General features: G+C 36.0%; 1 pseudogene; it reads left to right on the forward strand.

Moving 5' to 3' along the window:
- The first annotated feature begins 16,141 nt into the window (after positions 1–16,141).
- Positions 16,142–17,405, forward strand: LOC101412515 (aspartate aminotransferase, mitochondrial pseudogene; annotated as a pseudogene).
- The last annotated feature ends 1,341 nt before the right edge of the window (positions 17,406–18,746 follow it).

The following is an 18,746-nucleotide window of genomic DNA, read 5'->3' on the forward strand; positions in this document are numbered from 1 at the left end:
TGTATTAATCATATGTGTACATACATAAGAAATAAGTGTATAGTAAAAGTTGTGAACTTATAAAATAAACCTGCATAATCACACAGTGGTCCCATATATCACCCCTCCACCAATACCTTGCAATATTGTTGAGGCAGGCTAGTAGATAAGGAATCAATACTCAGTTTTGGAACCTGGCAGAAAAACTGCCACCATTAAACACACGGACATTGGTACCCTACAAGATGGCTGCTGGAAGAACCTGTAAGAACCCCATTCCGAACGAGATTTCCTCTGGAAGCAGGAGAAGTCCCAGATATTCTGTAGGGGCCTTATCATTGGACCCTCCTAGGGGATTGATGGGTGGGCTAATCAATCGAAACAACAAACAGCTGGGACTCCTCCTCTGTCATTAGCAAAGGGGCAAAGTAATTAATGGTTCAAAAAGTAGGTGCAAAGGGGGAACTGGCCTCCCCTCCCATTCTTGCCTTTTTTCCCTGTTCTTGCCTCTTCCCCTCTGCCTGAATCAGCATACAAATTAAACTGGGACATTTTGTAATCTATAACAGAGAACTGCAGTCTGTAAATCAGCCTCATTCCCTCTACCTGGGACCCCTAATCTGTTATTTTCTCCCATTTCTCTTCCCTCCCTTCCTTAATAAATTAGTGGCCTAACTCCCCTGGCTTGCTCTTGAAATTCATTTTATGTACCTTAGCCAAGAAACTAGAGAAAATCTGGCAACATTGTGATACATTTGTTACAAACTATACAAAAGCATCTTCAAAATATTCCTACTAACTGTAGTCCATATCTTATATTTGGTGTATTTTCCCCCAACCATCCCTATATTTTTAAACAAATAAATTTTATTGAAACAGTAATAAAGCATACAATTTATCCAAAGTGTACAATCCATGGTATTTGGTATAATCACATTGCTGTACATTCATCATTCAACCATTATTAAAGCATTTCATTATTTCAATAATAATAATAAACAAAAAACAGACCATCAAACAAACAAGGAAATTCCTCCCCTGTCAATTTCTCTGTTTCCCCTGCTGTACATTGGTGTTATTTCTGGCTATTTTTGCATAATTTTTTTATGTGTTTATTAGCAATTTTACTGAGATATATTCACATATCATACCATATCATCTCTCTGAAGTGTATAATCAGTGGCTTTTTTTTAGCTGTTAAAAAGACCTGTATTATAATATTGTAAAATCAAATAGAAAAATAGATTGAAAGAAATTACAAATTTTAAAAGAGAGTGTAAGGTCAGGTTAGATTTAATATAATCAATTATAAGAAATAGGCAGCATAGCAACAAACATTTACAAATACAAATAATGATTCTAATATAATAGAAATTAATTATAAAATAATACTAAATTTTTACATTACAGCTCAGACTATTGGACATAATAATCTCTAAGAATGAAATAAATTATTGTTTTAGCTATTTAATTTCCCTTTAGGCCATAATTCTGTATGCTGAAAATTACAAAACATTGCTGTGTTGTACCATTTAAGACATATTACACAAGGACACTCTTTGTGTTGTCCACTTTCCATTCTCACCTTGTGGCCATGTCTTTGAGAGCACCAAGTCCCACTTAATCAGATGATTAGTTAATAATAGGGTGGTATATGGGAACACTGTATTTTATGCATGATTTTTATGTATATCCACAACTTGTCTAATAAAACTAAATAAATACAAAGGAAAAAATAAAGAATTATACTGTGGAATTGCCCCAGTTTTTTTTCCTTAGATAACCAACTGAAGGTTTACCTCTAAGTATTTGACACCTAGTATTATAATATTATTTTACATTCCCACCAGCAATGGATGAGTGTTTCTATTTCTCCACATCCATTCCAACACTTATAATTATCCATTTTTTAAATAGTAGACATTTTAGAGTGTGTGAATGGTAACTCATTGTGATTTCAATTTGCATTTCCTTATTGGTTAATGATGTTCAGCATCCTTTCATATGCTTTCTGCCCATTTGTAAATCTTTGGAGAAATGACTATTCAAATCTTTTGCCCTTTTTAATTGGGCTATTTAGTTTTTGGTGTTGAGATGAAGGATTTCTTTATGTATTCTAGATATTAAACCCTTATCAGACAGGTTGTTTCCAAATATTTTCTCCTATTGTGTAGATTATCATTTTACTTTCTTGTTAATGTCCTTTGAGGCACAAAAGTTTTAAATTTTGATTAGGTCTAATTTATCTATTTTTTTTTTTTTTCTTGTGTTAATGGTGCTTTGCATGTAATGTCTAAGTAACCTTTATCTAAGACAATGTTTTGGAGTCTGAAGATACTTCCCTGCATTTTCTTCTAGGACTTTTATAGTTCTGACTCTTACAATTATGTATTTGATTAATTTTGGTTTGATTTTTGTATGTGAGGTAGGGGTCCATTTTCATTCTTCTGTAAATGGAGACTCAATTTTACCATTAACATTTGTTGAAAGATTATTCTTTCCCAATTAAGTGGTCTTTGACCCTTGTCAAATATCAGTTGACTGTAAATGTGAGGGTTAATTTCTGAATCACAAATGTTACCATTTGTCGATATGATTCTCCTTGCAGTAATACCATGCTTTTTGATTACTGTGGCTTTATAATAAGTTTTAAGATCAGAAGAGTTAGTCTCCAACTTTATGCCTCTTTTTCAAGATGGATTTAGTTATTTCGTTCCCCTGACTTTCCATTTAATTGTGATGATTGACTTTTCCATATCTGGAAAGAAGGTTGTTGGAATTTTTATTAGGATTCTGTTTAAACTGTAAATTGCTTTGGGAAAAATTGACAACTTAGCAATATTCAGTCTTCCACTCTATGATCAAAGAATGTCCTTCCATTTATTTAGGGCTTCTTTCATTTCTTTTAGCAATGTTTTGTAATTTTCTGTGTACAAATCTTTTAAATTATCAGATTTATTCCTAGATATTTGTTCTTTTAGTTGCTATTATAAATAGAATTTTTCATCTATTTCTTCTTCTGATCATTAGTTGCCAGTTCAAAAGAAACATTACTGATTTGGAGATGTTGATCTTGTACCCTACCACTTTACTGAATTCATTTATTTGCTCTAGGAGCTTTGTTATAGATCTTTAAGGATTTTCTGTGTATAGGATAATGTTACCTCCAAATAGGGGAATGTTTTACTTCTTCCTTCATATTTGGATGTCTTGTATTTCTTTTTGTTGCCTAAATGCTCTGGCTAGTACTTCTAGTACAATGTTGAGTTACAGTGGGGTCTGTGCACATCCTTGTTTTGTCCCCTAGCTCTCTTTTGTTTACTACTTGCATGGTATATTTTTCCATCCTTTCAATTTCAGCCTACCCATGTATTGGAATTTAAGATGGGTCTCTTTTCAATGGCATTTATTTAAGTCATCCTTTATTTATCCATTTTGGCAGTCTCTGCCTTTTTATTGGAGAGTATAATCTATTTATACATATAAAGTCACTACTTTCATATACTATTTAGTCTTTGCAACTTTTATAACTTTTTCATCCTTCAATTATTTGAGTAACAAGTACTTTCTTATTTATTTGATTTTTGTATTGTAACATATTCAGTTCCTTCTCATTTCTTCCTAGATATAGTTTTCATATATTTTACTTGTGGTTATTATGGAGTTAAAATTTAACATTATCAATATATAAAAATCATATTTGATTTGATACCAACCTGACTTCAATAGCTACACATAAATGTTCCCTCTAAACAAAACCTTTTTTGTACTTGTTACAAATTATATCTTTGCACTTTGTATGTCCAAACCATAGATTTATCATTTTTTTATACATTTGCATTTTAGTACCTGTAAGATGTAGGAATGGAGTTACCTACCAAAAAATACAATGCAATATTAGCAGCAGTTAAAATAACCAAACCATTTACCTTTACCAGAGGTCTTTCTTTCTTTCTTCCACTTTGAGTCATTGTCCAGTGTTCTTTCCTTTCAGTTTGAAGAATGTCCTTTAGCATTGCTTATAGGACAGGACTACTGCTAATAAACGCTAGGACAGGTCTAGTGCTGATAAATACCCTCATCTTTTTGTTTATCTGGCAATGTCTTAACTTCATCCTCACTCGTAAAGTGTCACCAGGTATAAAATCCTAGTTGACAATCGTTTTTTTTTTCAGTACTTCAAGTATTCAAATCCAGTACCTTCTTGTCTTCACGGTTTCTAATGAGAAATCAGCCCTTAAACTACTTGGGACTCCATTTTACATATCACATTTCTTTTATTTTGCGGATTTCAGAATGCTCTCATTGTCCTTTGCATTTGAAAATTTGTTCAGCATGTGACAAGGTATGTTCTTCTTGAAGTTTATCTTGGTTGGTGTTCTCTGGGCCTTTTGGATGTACATATTCACTTCTTTTGCTAAGTTTGGGAAGTTTTCTGAAATTATTTCTTTGAATATTGTTTCTGCTCCTATTTCTCTTTCTCTTAATTGTGGGATTCCCCAAATACATATATTGGCATGCTTGATGGTATCCAAAGGTCTCATAGAATATTTTTGCTTTTTATATTGCCATTGGATTTTTCGCTACACACCTTGATCTATTTGCATTTTCTTGTCTTTGAGTTCATTGGTTCTTTCTTCTGCTACCTGAAATCTGCTATTAAGCCCCACTTGGGAATTTTTCATTTCATTTCAGTCATCGTGGTCTTCAACTGCAGAGTTTCTGTTTGTTTCCAATTTAAAATTTCTAAGTCATTATTGATATTCTCATACCATTCATTCACTGTTTCCCTGATTACACTTCTTTCACTGTAATTCCGTATCTTCATGAGTGTACTAAAAGTCATATTTTTAAAGTGTTTGTCTGCTATGTCCACAATTTGGTCTTTCGCATCATTCCTGTTTCTTTGTTTGTCTTGTAATCTTTAATGCACATTGTTCATATTCTATTTTTAAAAACAAATCAATTTTATTACTACATATTAATAAACATAAATCCATCCAAAGTGTACAATCAATGGTATTTGGTGTAATCACATATTTGTGCATTCATCACTTCAGTCATACTTAGAGCACTTTTATTATTCCAGTAATAATAATAAGCAAAAAGAACAAATGAAACTCATTACCTCTCAATCTCTCTGCTTCCCCTGCCACACATAGCTGCTATTCTGTTTCCTTTTCTTTAGTATATTTGTATTTATAGTATATAAAAACACTTATATATGTAATATCCCTCATATTCATATTTTACAACAGGTTTTACTATCTTACATAGTCCTATGGTACAGTTTTTAGCTTCCTTCTAGCAAAATATACATAATCTTAGACTTTCTCTTTCAACTGTCATACCCAAATAGTAGTACTGTTACTTACAAATACCATGATATACTTTCAGCAATTCTATTCATTTCCAAAAATTTACAAACAAGCTTTTTACCAATTCTGCAAATATTTACCCTTAGCTTTCCATTCTCTACTCTCCTATTTTCTGGTGACCTATGTTCTCATGAACTCGATGAGTTTACACAATATATTTAGTTCATAATAGCACAATCATTCAGTATTTGTCCTTTTGTGCCTGGCCTGCTTCATTCAACATCATGTCCTCCAGGTTCATCCATGTTGTCATATGCTTCACAATTTAATTTCTTCTTACTACTGCATGATATTCCACCATGTGTATATACCTCAATTTGTTTTTCCATTCATCATTTGATATGTGTTATTGGATATGTGTTGCCAAATAGTTTCTCCCATTGTGTTGGCTGCCTTTTCACCCTTTTGATGACATCCTTTGAGGTATGAAAGTGTTTAATTTTGAGGAGGAGAAAAAACCATTTATCTTTTTTTTCTTTTGTTGCTCATGTTTGGGTGTCAGATAAAGAAACTACCACACACTACAAGATCTTGAAGATGTTTTCCTGTATTTTCTTCAAGGTGTTTAATGGTTGTTGCTTTTAGATTAGGTCCTTGATTCATTTTGAATTAATTTTTGTATAACATGTGAGATAGGGGTCTTCTTTCTTTTGTTTGGGTATGGATATCCAGTTTTCTTGGCACTATTTATTGAATAGATTTCTTTGGTCCAACTGGGAAAGCTTAACGTATTTGTTAAAAATCACTTGACTGTAGATGTGAAGGTCTATTTCTGAGTTCTTTATTTGATTCCAATGGTCAACATGTCTGTCTTTATGCCAATCCCATGCTGCTTTTATCACTGTAGCTAAGTAATATGCTTTAAAGTTCAGAAGTGAGAGTCCTCCAACTTCATTCTTTTTTAAAAGATATTTTTGGCTGTTAAGGTCCCCTTAGCCTTCCAAATAATTTTGATGATTGGAGTTCCACTTCTACAAAAAAAGGCTGTTGGGATTTTTATTGGGATTGCATTAAATCTGTAAATCAGTTTGAATAGAATTGACATTTTAATGATATTTAGTCTTCAAATCCATGAGCACAGAATTTTCTTCCATTTATTTAAGTTGTCTTCAGTTTCTTTTGGCAATATTTTTATAGTTTTCTGAATATAGGTCCTTAATGTCCTTGGTTACGTTTACTCCTAAATATGATAGTTTCAGTTGCTATTATAAATGGAATTTTTTTCTGATTTCCCCCATATTGCACTCCAGTCATGTATAGAAATGCTATTGATTTTTGAGTATTAATCTTGTATCCCACAACTTTTCTGAACTTGTCTATTAGTTCTAGTAGCTTTTTTGTGGATTTTTCAGGAGATTCTAGATGTAAGATCATATCAATAGTGAATAGTGAAAGTTTTACTTCTTCCTTTCCTATTTGGGTGCCTTTTATTTCTTCATCTAACCTATTGCTCTAACTAGAACTTCTAGCACAATATTGAATAGCAATAGTGACAGTAAGTATCCTTGTCTTCTTCCTGATCTCAATTGGAAAGCTGTCAGTGTTTACCCATTGAGTAAGTTTTTCATATATGTAGTTTACCCTATTGAGAAAGCTTCTTTCTATTCCTGATTTTGGGAGTGTTTTTAATCAAGAAAAGGTGCTGTATTTTGTCAAATGCCTTTCTTGCATCAATTGAGGATCATGTGATTTTTCTTCTTCAATTTATCAATGTGGGTTTTTTATACACTCTTGCATACTTGGGATAAAACCCACTTGACCATGGTGTATAGTTCTTTTATTGTACTTTTGGATTCAGTTTGCAAGTATTTTGTTGAGGATTTTTGCATCATATTCATTAGAGATATTGGTCTGTAATTTTCTTTTTTTTTTTGTAGTATCTCTATCTGGTTTTGATATTAGAGTAATGTTAGCTTCATTGAATGAGTTTGGTAGCATTCTTTCCATTCAATTTTTTGGAATAGCTTGAGCAAGATTGGTTTTAAATCATCTTCAAATGATTGATATAGTTTACTTCTAAAGTCATCTGGTCCTGGACTTTTTATCTTTGGGAAGATTTTGGCGAGTGTTTCAATCTCTTCACTTGTGATTGTTTGTCGAGGTTTCCTCTTTATTATAGGGTCAGTTTAGATAGTTTGTATATTTCTAGGAATTTTTCCATCTCCTATACATTGTCTAATTTTTGGCATCACACTGTACATTTTAATATTTTAGTATGTTAACTCTGGGATAGATATGTTCTTGAGTATCAGGAGCAAACAACACATGTAACCCTAAGCAAAAATACCTTTCACCATCTTTGCAATTTGATTTTTCAGTGAGAATTCAACATGCCTATCAGGATGGTCATCCCAAGACAAATGCAAAGTGCAGGGTCCTCTACGTCTTTTTCTGGCCTGTGTTTTGTCCTTGGTTTATAGTTGCTTGTGACCTCAGAAGTTCCCTTGTTTACAGGAGTTTGAATCCACCTTCTAGTTCACAAGAAAAACACTGTCTCCCTCTCCATGTTGTTCCACTGCTATCTGCCTCATTCTTTCTTTTTAAATCTGCATTCTTTGTTTCAAGCGGCTTTTGCCTGAAGGGAGAGTCTGGGGGCAGGGAACTTTCAGGAGAGGAGTTTCCCCGCCGTCTTTCCTACCTGGAGCAAGGCCAGGGATCCACAACGGCAGCACTGGCTTGCTCCAAATTGCCCTCTGGAAGGATAAAGAGAAGGGCCGGGAAGGCTACCAAGAGCTTCTTCCAGGACTCCCCAAAACTATGCCTCCTCCCACTTATGTTTTTTTTGTGTGTGGTGTCTGCTCCCTGTGCCCATTCACTGCACGCTCTTCTGTGTTTTTTGCTAGTCTCCCTTTTTGTTGTTGTTGTGTCACCTTGATAAGTCAGCACCCTGTGGCACCATGCGGGCGAACCTGCCTTCACAAGGAGGTGCCCGGTCATGAACCCAGGGCCTCCTGTATGGTAGACAGGAGCCCAACTGATTGAGCCACAGCCGCTTCCCCAAAGCCATGCTTTTTTATTCAGCCCCTGTCTTACAAATGCAACCCTTCAACTATCTTTAATTTTCCTCTGATACTTTTGTTCAACATAGGTTAGAATAATGGCCATCCTCAGAGTAGGGATCCCCGGCAATCCAAAGTAACTATTCAAAAGCAGTGATCATAGATCAACCCTTATCCCTGTATTAGTCAGTGTTATCTAGGGAAACAGGACAAGAGATACCAGTAAATAACATGAGATTTTATTAAAAAAGTCTCTGTAACTGTGGGGTGGACAAATCCAAATTCTATAGGGCAGGCTGCAAAACAGGGGCTTCAATGAAGGTCCTTGATGAGTTCCCCTGGAAACCCTGTTTACTCAAAGAAGACATGGGAATTCTCTCTCTGAATGCTGAAATCACTTCCCTGTTTAAGCCTTCAACTGATTGGATGAGACATCACTCATTGTTGACAGGCAGTCTCCTCAGTTGATCGTAGATATAACCAGCAATCTACGCATTCCACTCACTTATGATTAAAGTCCATGAAATGCCCCTGTATTACAATTAGCTCAGTGCTTGCTTAACCAAACAACGGGGCACCATTACCTTACAGAGTTGACACATTAGGCTAACCATCACACACCCCCACACACAAATTGGGGAAAGTGTATTCTTATGTCCCTTTCTAACACCAGCAAGCTATTCCTGGGTCTGGACTTTCCTGCTGCCTGCCACAAGAGTTGGGGGTGTATGGTGATAACCATTACATAGAGAGAATAATTTACTGGTAATTACTGTAAGATATTACCATCTTCTTCTTACCCTTTTCTGGATGCGCTACAGTGTTCTACTGGACTGCAGAATTTCAAAATACTTGATTCAGATTATTCCTGCCTGTTTAGTAGTTGTTCCAGTGGGGAGACTCATTTCTGGAAACTCCTGCTCCATCATCTTCCCACAGTTCCCTCCTATAGTACAATTCTTAAGTCCTGTCTAGTTCTTGGTACAGTTCCCTGTCAACACAGCTTTGACCTAACAGTTTAGCGAGATTGCACCAGAGTCAAAGTTTGCTCCTGTTTAGCTTTTTAATCATGACTTCACTAACCCTGAACAATATGATCCAATTTTTTTCTTTACAGCATTATAGAATTTTGAACCATGGTTTTTCCACTTCAGCTAGTATTGAGTGTCAGATAAAGTTTTGAAGGGATCACCACAAACATTTTCATTTAGCTTAGGAAAGTTCAAGTGTCATGAGGTGATTTCTCACTTTCCTGAATCTGTTCTTAGCCAGCTATAAAGAGTTAGCCATGAAACAGACTGGAATTTCCTTGTTAAAATAATTTTTCTTGCTGAAAGTCAAGGGAATAAAATCTGAAACTAAAGTCATGTTTGTAAGTTTGAGAGATTGTTTATTAGAAAGAATTTTATCATTTCCTGCACTTTCAGGCCATAGTTATGTCTTATGAAATCTAAAGGTATATTTCTATTAGTAATATAATATCTAAGTCACACAAAGTAATTTTAAAAATAATTCATAATACATTCTGCTAAAGGAAATAGCATAAGAAATAGTTGCTATATGCTTCCATGGAAACTAATTCACTTGCACAAAAATGCCCATTATGTCTCGATGAGATGACTGTGGTATATATTAAATTGATTCAACCCCAAAAGAAGGTGGGGAATTTTAAAATTCAGGAAAGTTTTCAAATTTAGATTTTTAAAAATAATAGGGACTACTATGCTTTTTTTGAACTTGCTTGGATTATCACTGCTCCAACTCTTTTCAATATGATGCCTAATTCTGAAATTAAAAAGCTGTGGTTAAAGATCTGGTTATGAATCTTATGAATATATGTTTTAAATTTAAATGTGAAGAACATATTTTTTACAGAAACAAGATTACTTAGGTCACTATACAATGCTCTTTTGGAAAAAGAATTACACTGTTTAAAGAATATATCACATATATTGTTGTAACGTAGTCTTGAAGTTAAAGTTAATCACACATATAAGATGTGCATATAAATTTGGGATGTGTAGCTCCTCATTATTCTAAAAGCTCACAGTAAGCTAAGTGATGTTCTCTGGCTGACTAAATAGACTATTTGCTGTATGATTTTCAAAGTAAATTTACAGGCTTGGATAACCTTTATTGAACCTCAGCAACAAATTCTCTTCCCACAAGTCTCAGTTAATCTAATTGAATCTCTGAAATTCCCATAGAAACAAAGAGGCATATTTTGCATAAATAAAATAGTTTATTTACTTATTTTTATAAAACTTTCAGACATAGCCTGTTTTAATTACTAGCAGTTTCATAGTTTTATCAACATGAAAACTCAATCATGAGGAAAAATGGCAAGGTAATTCCTATAGAATTGCAGAAATTTTGTAAAAGTATTTTCCTCTTCCTCTTCTTACTTTTTAAAGTTGCAATTATAATACAATTCAGTTGCTACATGCAAAATACACATTCTGAGAAGTTTTGAAATAATCTACAAAGGAATTACATAAAAATTCAGAAAAGAAAAAGTATTATATTTTAGCCCTGCTATGAAAAGAGGAGGAACATACTTTCTTGACCAATTGATTATTATGAAATCCCTGATATCCCATATTCATAATTTGAAAGCATGAAGCATTTACCAGACAAAGGAATGAAATACTTTTTGCATGTAAAATATTTAAATGAGCAACTCGTTAGAATGTTTTTTATAGGTTTCTAAACTCTCATTTGAGTGCAATTAAGTATGACTACAGTAATTTAGGCTTCATATCCTAATAGGCACATGATATTTACAAGCAGCATTCATTAACACTTTCGTAAAGTTTATTAGTCTTTGCCTTCATATTCACTTAAATCAAGTGAAATTAAATGGCTAAATTCTTCACTTATTTAAGCACAAACTCTACAATAAAGGTAATACACAAGAACATAACACATTCAGTACACTCATTTGTAGTAATTTATGTATTTGTAGAAGTTTTGATTACAAACATTTATGAATAGGAAAAAAAACAAATCAATATACCTAACATTATGTACACATGCACATGCACTAGAATAAATTGAGCTTGTTTTGTTTACTTTATTTTGGCCCTCCTCCCCTACTTACAGTGCAGTTTATCAGGCAACTAAAGTTAAAGTAGGTGATGGATCTTCTTGTATAATAACACAGAGGAGATAGTACAGACTTTATAATCCTTGCCTTATAAAGTGTCAAAATTCTGATTTTTGAATAATGTATTTTGAAACTAGATCAGAATACCAGCTTATTTCTCCTCTTCTCTCCACCTAGAAGACATAGTGCCTTAGATTTTACCAAAGTGAATCAAACCACCATGAAAGGAATGGCAACTTGAACAGGTGGAGGAGTAGCAAAAAGATTTAAAAGGGCAAGTGGTAATAATAGAAGATAAAAGAAAGAGAAAGTCATAAGAAGAAGTTTTTCTAGACAGATCACACTATACTAGAAGTTCAAGAGATGGGAATGAGGGATGGATGGAGGTGAACTTCTAATAGCAAATGGAAAGCACTATATCCACTAGATGAGCTTGTAGAATAAGCAGTATAGAAAAGCTTTCTTCAATTTTCCAACTATCTTAGCTTGTATATGGAGGGAACTGCTCTACTCACTCCAACCACAAATGGCTCTTTTTATACATTCTGATGGCACTTGTCTACATGCTTAGCCAGCTAACAGTAAGAAAGTTTGGAATTAAACCTTGTCAAACCTAACTTTCCCTAGGAAATTAATATTAGCTGCTACTACCTGGATAATATATGGATCAGCATATTTGCATATACAGTTTAGACGTACTGTGTATGTTCAAGTATAGATTAATTTTTCATAAGTATATCAACATACTATAAGAATAATTGAGATATAAGATTCTGGGTGACATATTTATAATGACATAGTTTATGGTATTTTATAATTTTCTATCAAAATATGTTATTCTTTTAGATAAACATATCTTTAATAAGAGACAAAATCATGTGGTAAAATTGTCAAATTTCTTAGCAGTAAAATACCAAAAGGATTTTGCGTAATACAAATGAGATAAAAGGTGGCTTTTTATTCCATCAAAACATAAACAACAGAGGCATCAAGAATTATCTCCAAGTTTTCAAAACAAACAATTTTCTGTTCTGTTGTCTTTTCTCACAAAACTTATTCCAAGTAAGAGGGTTTCCTCAGTAATTTTGCACGTGTCATTATGTAGAAGCCAAATTACGACTGAGATAGGTGCATGAACAAGACTATTCTGAAATGTGCAGTCAGTTTGTCTAACAACAAACTGAAAAAAATGTTCACATAGAAGAATGCAGATGTATGACCATTCGGCATATATTCATTAGGAGAACACTGTTGGTTTTTAGCAGAGCACAGTTTGGCCACAATAAAGTTACTGTTTCCCAGGTCCCTTTACAACTAGGAGTACCAGTAGAGCCTAGATATACTAGGGAACTACTGCGCAGAACAGCTCTTAAAGATGGTGACTTTGCAAAAAAAGTTCTATATTTTGCCTTTCTTGTTTTATTATTTTATTCTCTCTTTGGCTATAATATAGAAATCATACATGAATCTCAAGCAGATTTTTATACATGAGAGAAACTGAGATCTGATCCCGACTCTGTGGAATGAAAGGACCAAAATTTCCTTGATAACTTTCGAACTACCACCATCCCACCCTGAATTTTCTTTTGCCAGCATTATGTTAGGAAAGAGAATTAACCACTGGGTGTTTAAGTCATTTTAATGAGGCATCTGTTACAGCTGAAGATAATTCCTAATTCATATGGTGAAGAAAGGTCAATAATATAGGTTCTGAATCTTTGATTATAAACAATATAAGTTGGCCCTAGTGAACATAAGCAGAAGAGAAATTTGTTGAAACAGTACTTGACAGTTCACTGAATCAAAGAAAATATAAAATTAAGACAAGAAAAAATTGGTGCAAAGATTTGATGGAAATCTCTTTGGGGTCCCTGTCATCCGAACTACTCAGTTTGGAATTATGTGCATTCTGTGGCATTCCACTGCAGATTCAAATGCCTAGAAGTGAGAGATTCTGCCTAGGGTAAATCATAGTTCATCCTTAAGTAAGGGAAAGTAGGAGACAATTGAGCATGGTGACTGACAGTCTCAATAGGACTTACTGGAATTGGGAAAATGCAGCACTCACGGTGTCATTACTCAAGTACAGAGGGTGTTATAAAGGAAAAGAAAAGTAAGAATAAAATTCACCCCTCATCTACTAAGTGTACACACTCACATACTTGCAAACTTTCAAACTACGTGCAGTTAAAAATGCTCCCACATTACATAAAATTATGTCTCGTGTATTAAAAACACAAACAAAAAATGTTTAAAAATTTAAAAACATGTGAAAACACACATATGTACACATACTGGCGCCTTGAGAGGCAGCACCATATATTCTTTGCTGGTACAAAGGATTTATTGCATTCTGCAAGAGAACACACTATTGACTGTGGTGATTTTTTTTTTTTTTTTTTTTTTACCATTTAAGCTTACCTCCTTGGAAGCAATGCCATTATTTTATGTGAGCATCACTCAAACCGTCCAAGGACTACCTTTGAAGCTAAATATGGTGGTTGAAGTCAAGCTCAGTGAATGATGGAGTGTAGGAGGAGATTGAAGTTAGGGTATTTCTTCCATGGATACCTCATAGTGCTTGCCCCAAGATGGCTACATTCATATGACAAAGGCAATATAGCACCTATCGAGCTTTCTTCTCCTACAGCTACAGCTATTTTCTCTGGATTTGGGCAACTACTTATTCCATTTTTATCTCTCTGATCTTAAGTAATAATAGCTTCCTATCTTTGAGCTTTCCAGGGCTATCTCCCATCATTTGTTGAGTTTGCTTAACCATGTATATTAGTCATCTGAAGGGATGCTGATGCAAAGTACCAGAATTCTGTTGGCTTTTATAAAGGGTATTTATTTGGGTAACAGATAACAGTTACGAGGCCCTAAAGAGTCCAACTCAATGTATCATAAGATGTACTTCCTCATCCAAAGTCTGTTGTCACATGTTGAAGCAAGATGGTGGGTGGGGGTTCAGCCTTCCTCTTTCCTCTTACAGCTTCATAGTCCCAGCTTCTTCCCATCTCAGCTGTAGTTTGGTATAGGGCTGGTCTCTCTTCCTGGGGCTCATTTCTTTCTAGGCTCAGCTGCTTTGTTCTCTTCACAAGGTCAGCTGTAAATTGTCAGGTCAATGGCCATCTTTCTTTTCCAGGTCGTAGGATCCCCTTCCATGTCTGTAGAGCTCCCTTCTCTGTGTATCTTCTGTCTCCTTGTTTGAGTGTACATTTATATAGCCTACCAATGAGACAGGGTCTCAACCTTGCATGCCCTAATGATGTGGTCAAATCAAAGCCCCAATCTTAACATAATTAAATAAAAATAAAACCTTTGAACTTAATACAATCAAAGAGTATCACACCCAGATGAACAGAACAGTTTACAAAAATAATCAATATCTTTTTTGAACCCATACATGATTCAAACCGCCACACCAGGCCTCCCAGAAATCTATAAATAGTTTGCTTGTTAAATACCAATCTTTTTTCTCATTTGTGGGTCAGCAAGGACCTAGACCAGAGGTTCTTAACCAGGGGTCCATGGAACCCCAAGGGGTATGTATAAAGTCTTCAGGGAATCTGTGAGCTTGAATTGAAAACAGTCAACTTATTTTCTTTGAAAATGCTGAAATCTAGCATTTTCTTCACTTATGAATGTATGCAATAAGTAAATTATAGTGGTATTCATTTCACCTAACTGGCAAAGGTGTCCATGGAACAAAAAATGTTTAAAAAGTCTAGTTCAAGGTTTCTTAACCTTGAACTAGACTAAAATAGAGAAAACATGAGGGATGATATTTTTCACTTTGAGGGAATATTCCAGTATTGCCTAGATATATCAGCCCCCAATTATTCAAATGAGGGACAGGACTTTGACATTCCCTGGATTTATTTTCCAGGCTGACATATATGTGTCTTACATTTGTCACTGGAGAATGTGTTTCCTCCTGATCTTCTGGTCCTTTTATTTTCTATTCAGAATGAAGTTACCAGTGTGCATGATGTGCTGGGAGATGATGAATATGTCAGTGCCCTTCAGAACTAAACTTTGTCACAGGTACAGATCCATCGGCTATCCTTAAAGTTGAAATGTAAAGATTTAATTGTTGGTGTCTACTTGCTGGAATGTAAGAGATATATATTTTTTAAAAGGAGACAAGAAACAAGTTTACAGGCACGTAACTGATTCCCAATGCCAGAGGTTTATGACAGGATCCAAGAAAAGAGAGCACATCTGGAATAGTGGCTACAATTGGAGTCAGTACTGATTTATTTTCTTATAACCTAATATTATTTTCCATAGTTCAAACTGGGTGAATTAATGGGTGCATGATAAGCATCTCCATAGCTGCATTATTCAAGACTTTGACCATGGAATTAATCTCTGTAATTGCCACCAGCATGCATTTTCCTTTTGGATTGTTATTTTGGTACATAGGAACAGCTCTAATTGTTTCCACTTGGCTTTTCCTGCTGATGTGGGGATTCTGCCAGGCCCTAAGCTTATTGTAATCAGGGAAAAGATGAAATAGCCACAGTATTGGTATGAAGCCTGTGACTACTTAAACAATGTAAAAAGTTCAGCTACAATATAAGAGCAACAGTAAAATAAAATCTTCTGGTGGGCAGCGCCCTCTTGTCCCCAGCTCCGTCCTGTAGCTTTTCACTGCTCACCTGAAGACCACCATGGCTCTGCTACACTCCCACTGCATCCTCTCCGGGGTTGCTGTAACTTTCTACCCAGGCCTTGCAGCTGCAGCCTCTGCCAGAGTCAGCTCCTGTGGACCCATGTGGAGCTGGGGTGCCAGAGCCCAACCTGGGAGTCACAGAAGCCTTTAAAAGAGACATCAGCAGCGAAAAGATAAACCCGGGAGTTGGTGCCTACAGGGACAATAATGGAAAGCCTTTTTGGTCTCTAGTGTCCAGAAGGCAGAGGCCCAGATTGCTGCAAAAAAAATTTGGACAGGGAACACCTGCCCATCATTGAACTGGCTGAATTTTGTACTGCAGAACTGGCTTTAGATGAAAAGAGCAAAGTATTGAGAAGTGACTGGTAGACCATCATGCAGATCATTTCTAGAACCCAGGCATTGCAGATCAGAGCCATTTTCTGCAAAGATTCTTTAAATTCACCCGAGATGTTTTCCTTCCCAAACCATCCTGGGGAAATCACACACCCATCTGGAGGGACGCAGGCATTCAGCTGCATAGTTTCCGATAGTATGACCCCAAGACTTGCAACTTTGCACAGGAGTTATGGAGGACATTTCAAAAACACCAGAGCAAAGTGGTGTTTTCCTGCATGCTTGTGCCCACAATCCCACAGGACTGGCCCTCGGCCTGAGCAATGGAAGGAAATAGCAGCAGTGGTAAAGAAAAAGAACTTCTTTGTATTCTTTGACATGGTCTACCAAGGCTTTGCCAGTGGCAACCTTGAAAAGGCTGCCTGGGCTGTGTGCCACTCCATTGAGCAGGGCAGTGATGTTTGCCTCTGCCGGTCATAAGCCAAGAACATGGGCTTATACTGTGAGAATGTGAGACTTCATTATCATCTGCAAAGATGCCGATGAAGCCAAAAGGGTGGAATCCCAGCTGAAGACCTTGATCCATCCCATGTATTCCAACCCTCCTCTCAGTGGGGCCCGATTGCCTCCGCCATTTTGACCAACACTGACTGTGAAAATAATGGTTGCAAGAAGAGAAAGTCATGGCAGACTGCATCATGAGCATGTGGACTCAGCTGGTCTCCAGCCTCAAGAAGGAGGGCTCCTCCCACACATGGCAGCACGTCACTGACCAGATGGGCATGGTCTGTTTCCCAGGACTAAAGCCTGAACAGGTGGAGCAACTGACCAAGGAGTTTTCCATCTACATGACAAAGGATGGCTGAGTCTCTGTGGCAGGGGTCACCTCTGGTAATGTTGGCTACCTTGCCCATGCCACTTGCTAGCTCACCAATTATTTTCCCTGGTGAGAGGGAACAGAGACAATCTTTCTGTCTCCAGTCTCTGCTTTTGTAAGCTCCATACGAAGGATGAAGGAGGGCAGAAGGCAGTGAGCATATCACTGCTTTCAACCATAGCATTTAACTTTCAACCACTGAATGTCTTAATCGTTTCTCAGGAAAGACGATGTGGTAGAATATGGCAGAGCCATCCGTGGCTGGTGGTTGGAACTTTGTGGCTCTGAACCAAACTCTTCTCCCATTCTTTTGCCTCCAGCTTTTCCAAAAGAGTTTTATGTGTGCAAGGAAGTCAGACCCCAAAAGCCTGTCAATCACACTATTGCAATATTTCTGAAACTTTAACTGAAACACCGTCCTGTGGTGAGGGGTTCCTCTGTTCATGTAAAATGAAAAACATCTTATGTTGGAAACTGTCTGATAAGGCTTGTGCTAACATTAACAGTTGTTCTCTGTCCACCCATTACTGAGCAACCTTATCAACAGAACATATTAGAGAAATCATGTTTTATGAAAACCATTGAATCTGCTGTCTCGGCAACAAGGAAAAGAAAAGTTCCTCTTTCCAGTTTTCTTTATGAAAAAACACTCTTCTTTTAAATGCTTTTAGACATTTTATGAATGTTCCTCTCTTCCTCTTTATCATTGTCCTTCTTTTCCTTAAGCACGAAATTCTAAAACTGGCCTAAATTATGTCATTTTACTACTTGGTTGACTGTTAACCCCACACAATCATGATTTACTTATTATAAGAACAATGAAATAATTTAATGCACATCCCATTTACTCGCCTTTCTCAGTAAAGGATCGTGGGGAGTAGGTAACTGCAGTTTAAGTTCATCATCCTTTTGCATGTCTCTTTGTCTCCTGTTGGGATGTTGCCTCTGCCCAATTGACCTCTTACCTTCGTCCGTGTGGCTGTGTAGTCACTTCTTTCCCACCATGAGTCAGGCAATGCTGGGCAGTACCAGGAAAGAGACTATTCTGGATTTGGCTTTAATCTTATATGTGCTGCTAGCCAGGCTCAACCTCCACCCTTTGGAAAGATACCCACCATCTGCTCTAATCATGTAAAAATAACAGCTTGGTTTCTCTGTTACAATAAAATTATTGTAGATCCCTCCCCCCCCCAAAAAAAAAACCCCACAAAACTTCATGTGTTTATAAAAGATGAGCATGTCATTTTTTTTTCTATTGCATTAATAATAAAATTTGGAAAGTAGCCAGTCCACAGAGGATTTGATTGTTTCAGATTAATTAGAGACCCAGGCTGTTTTGTTTTTTTTCCCCTCATTCCAGCACTTGACTTACTTCCTTGCTCTACATTTC

Source organism: Dasypus novemcinctus, chromosome 15 (genome assembly GCF_030445035.2).
Source record: "Dasypus novemcinctus isolate mDasNov1 chromosome 15, mDasNov1.1.hap2, whole genome shotgun sequence".
NCBI classification, from domain to species: Eukaryota; Metazoa; Chordata; class Mammalia; order Cingulata; family Dasypodidae; genus Dasypus; species Dasypus novemcinctus.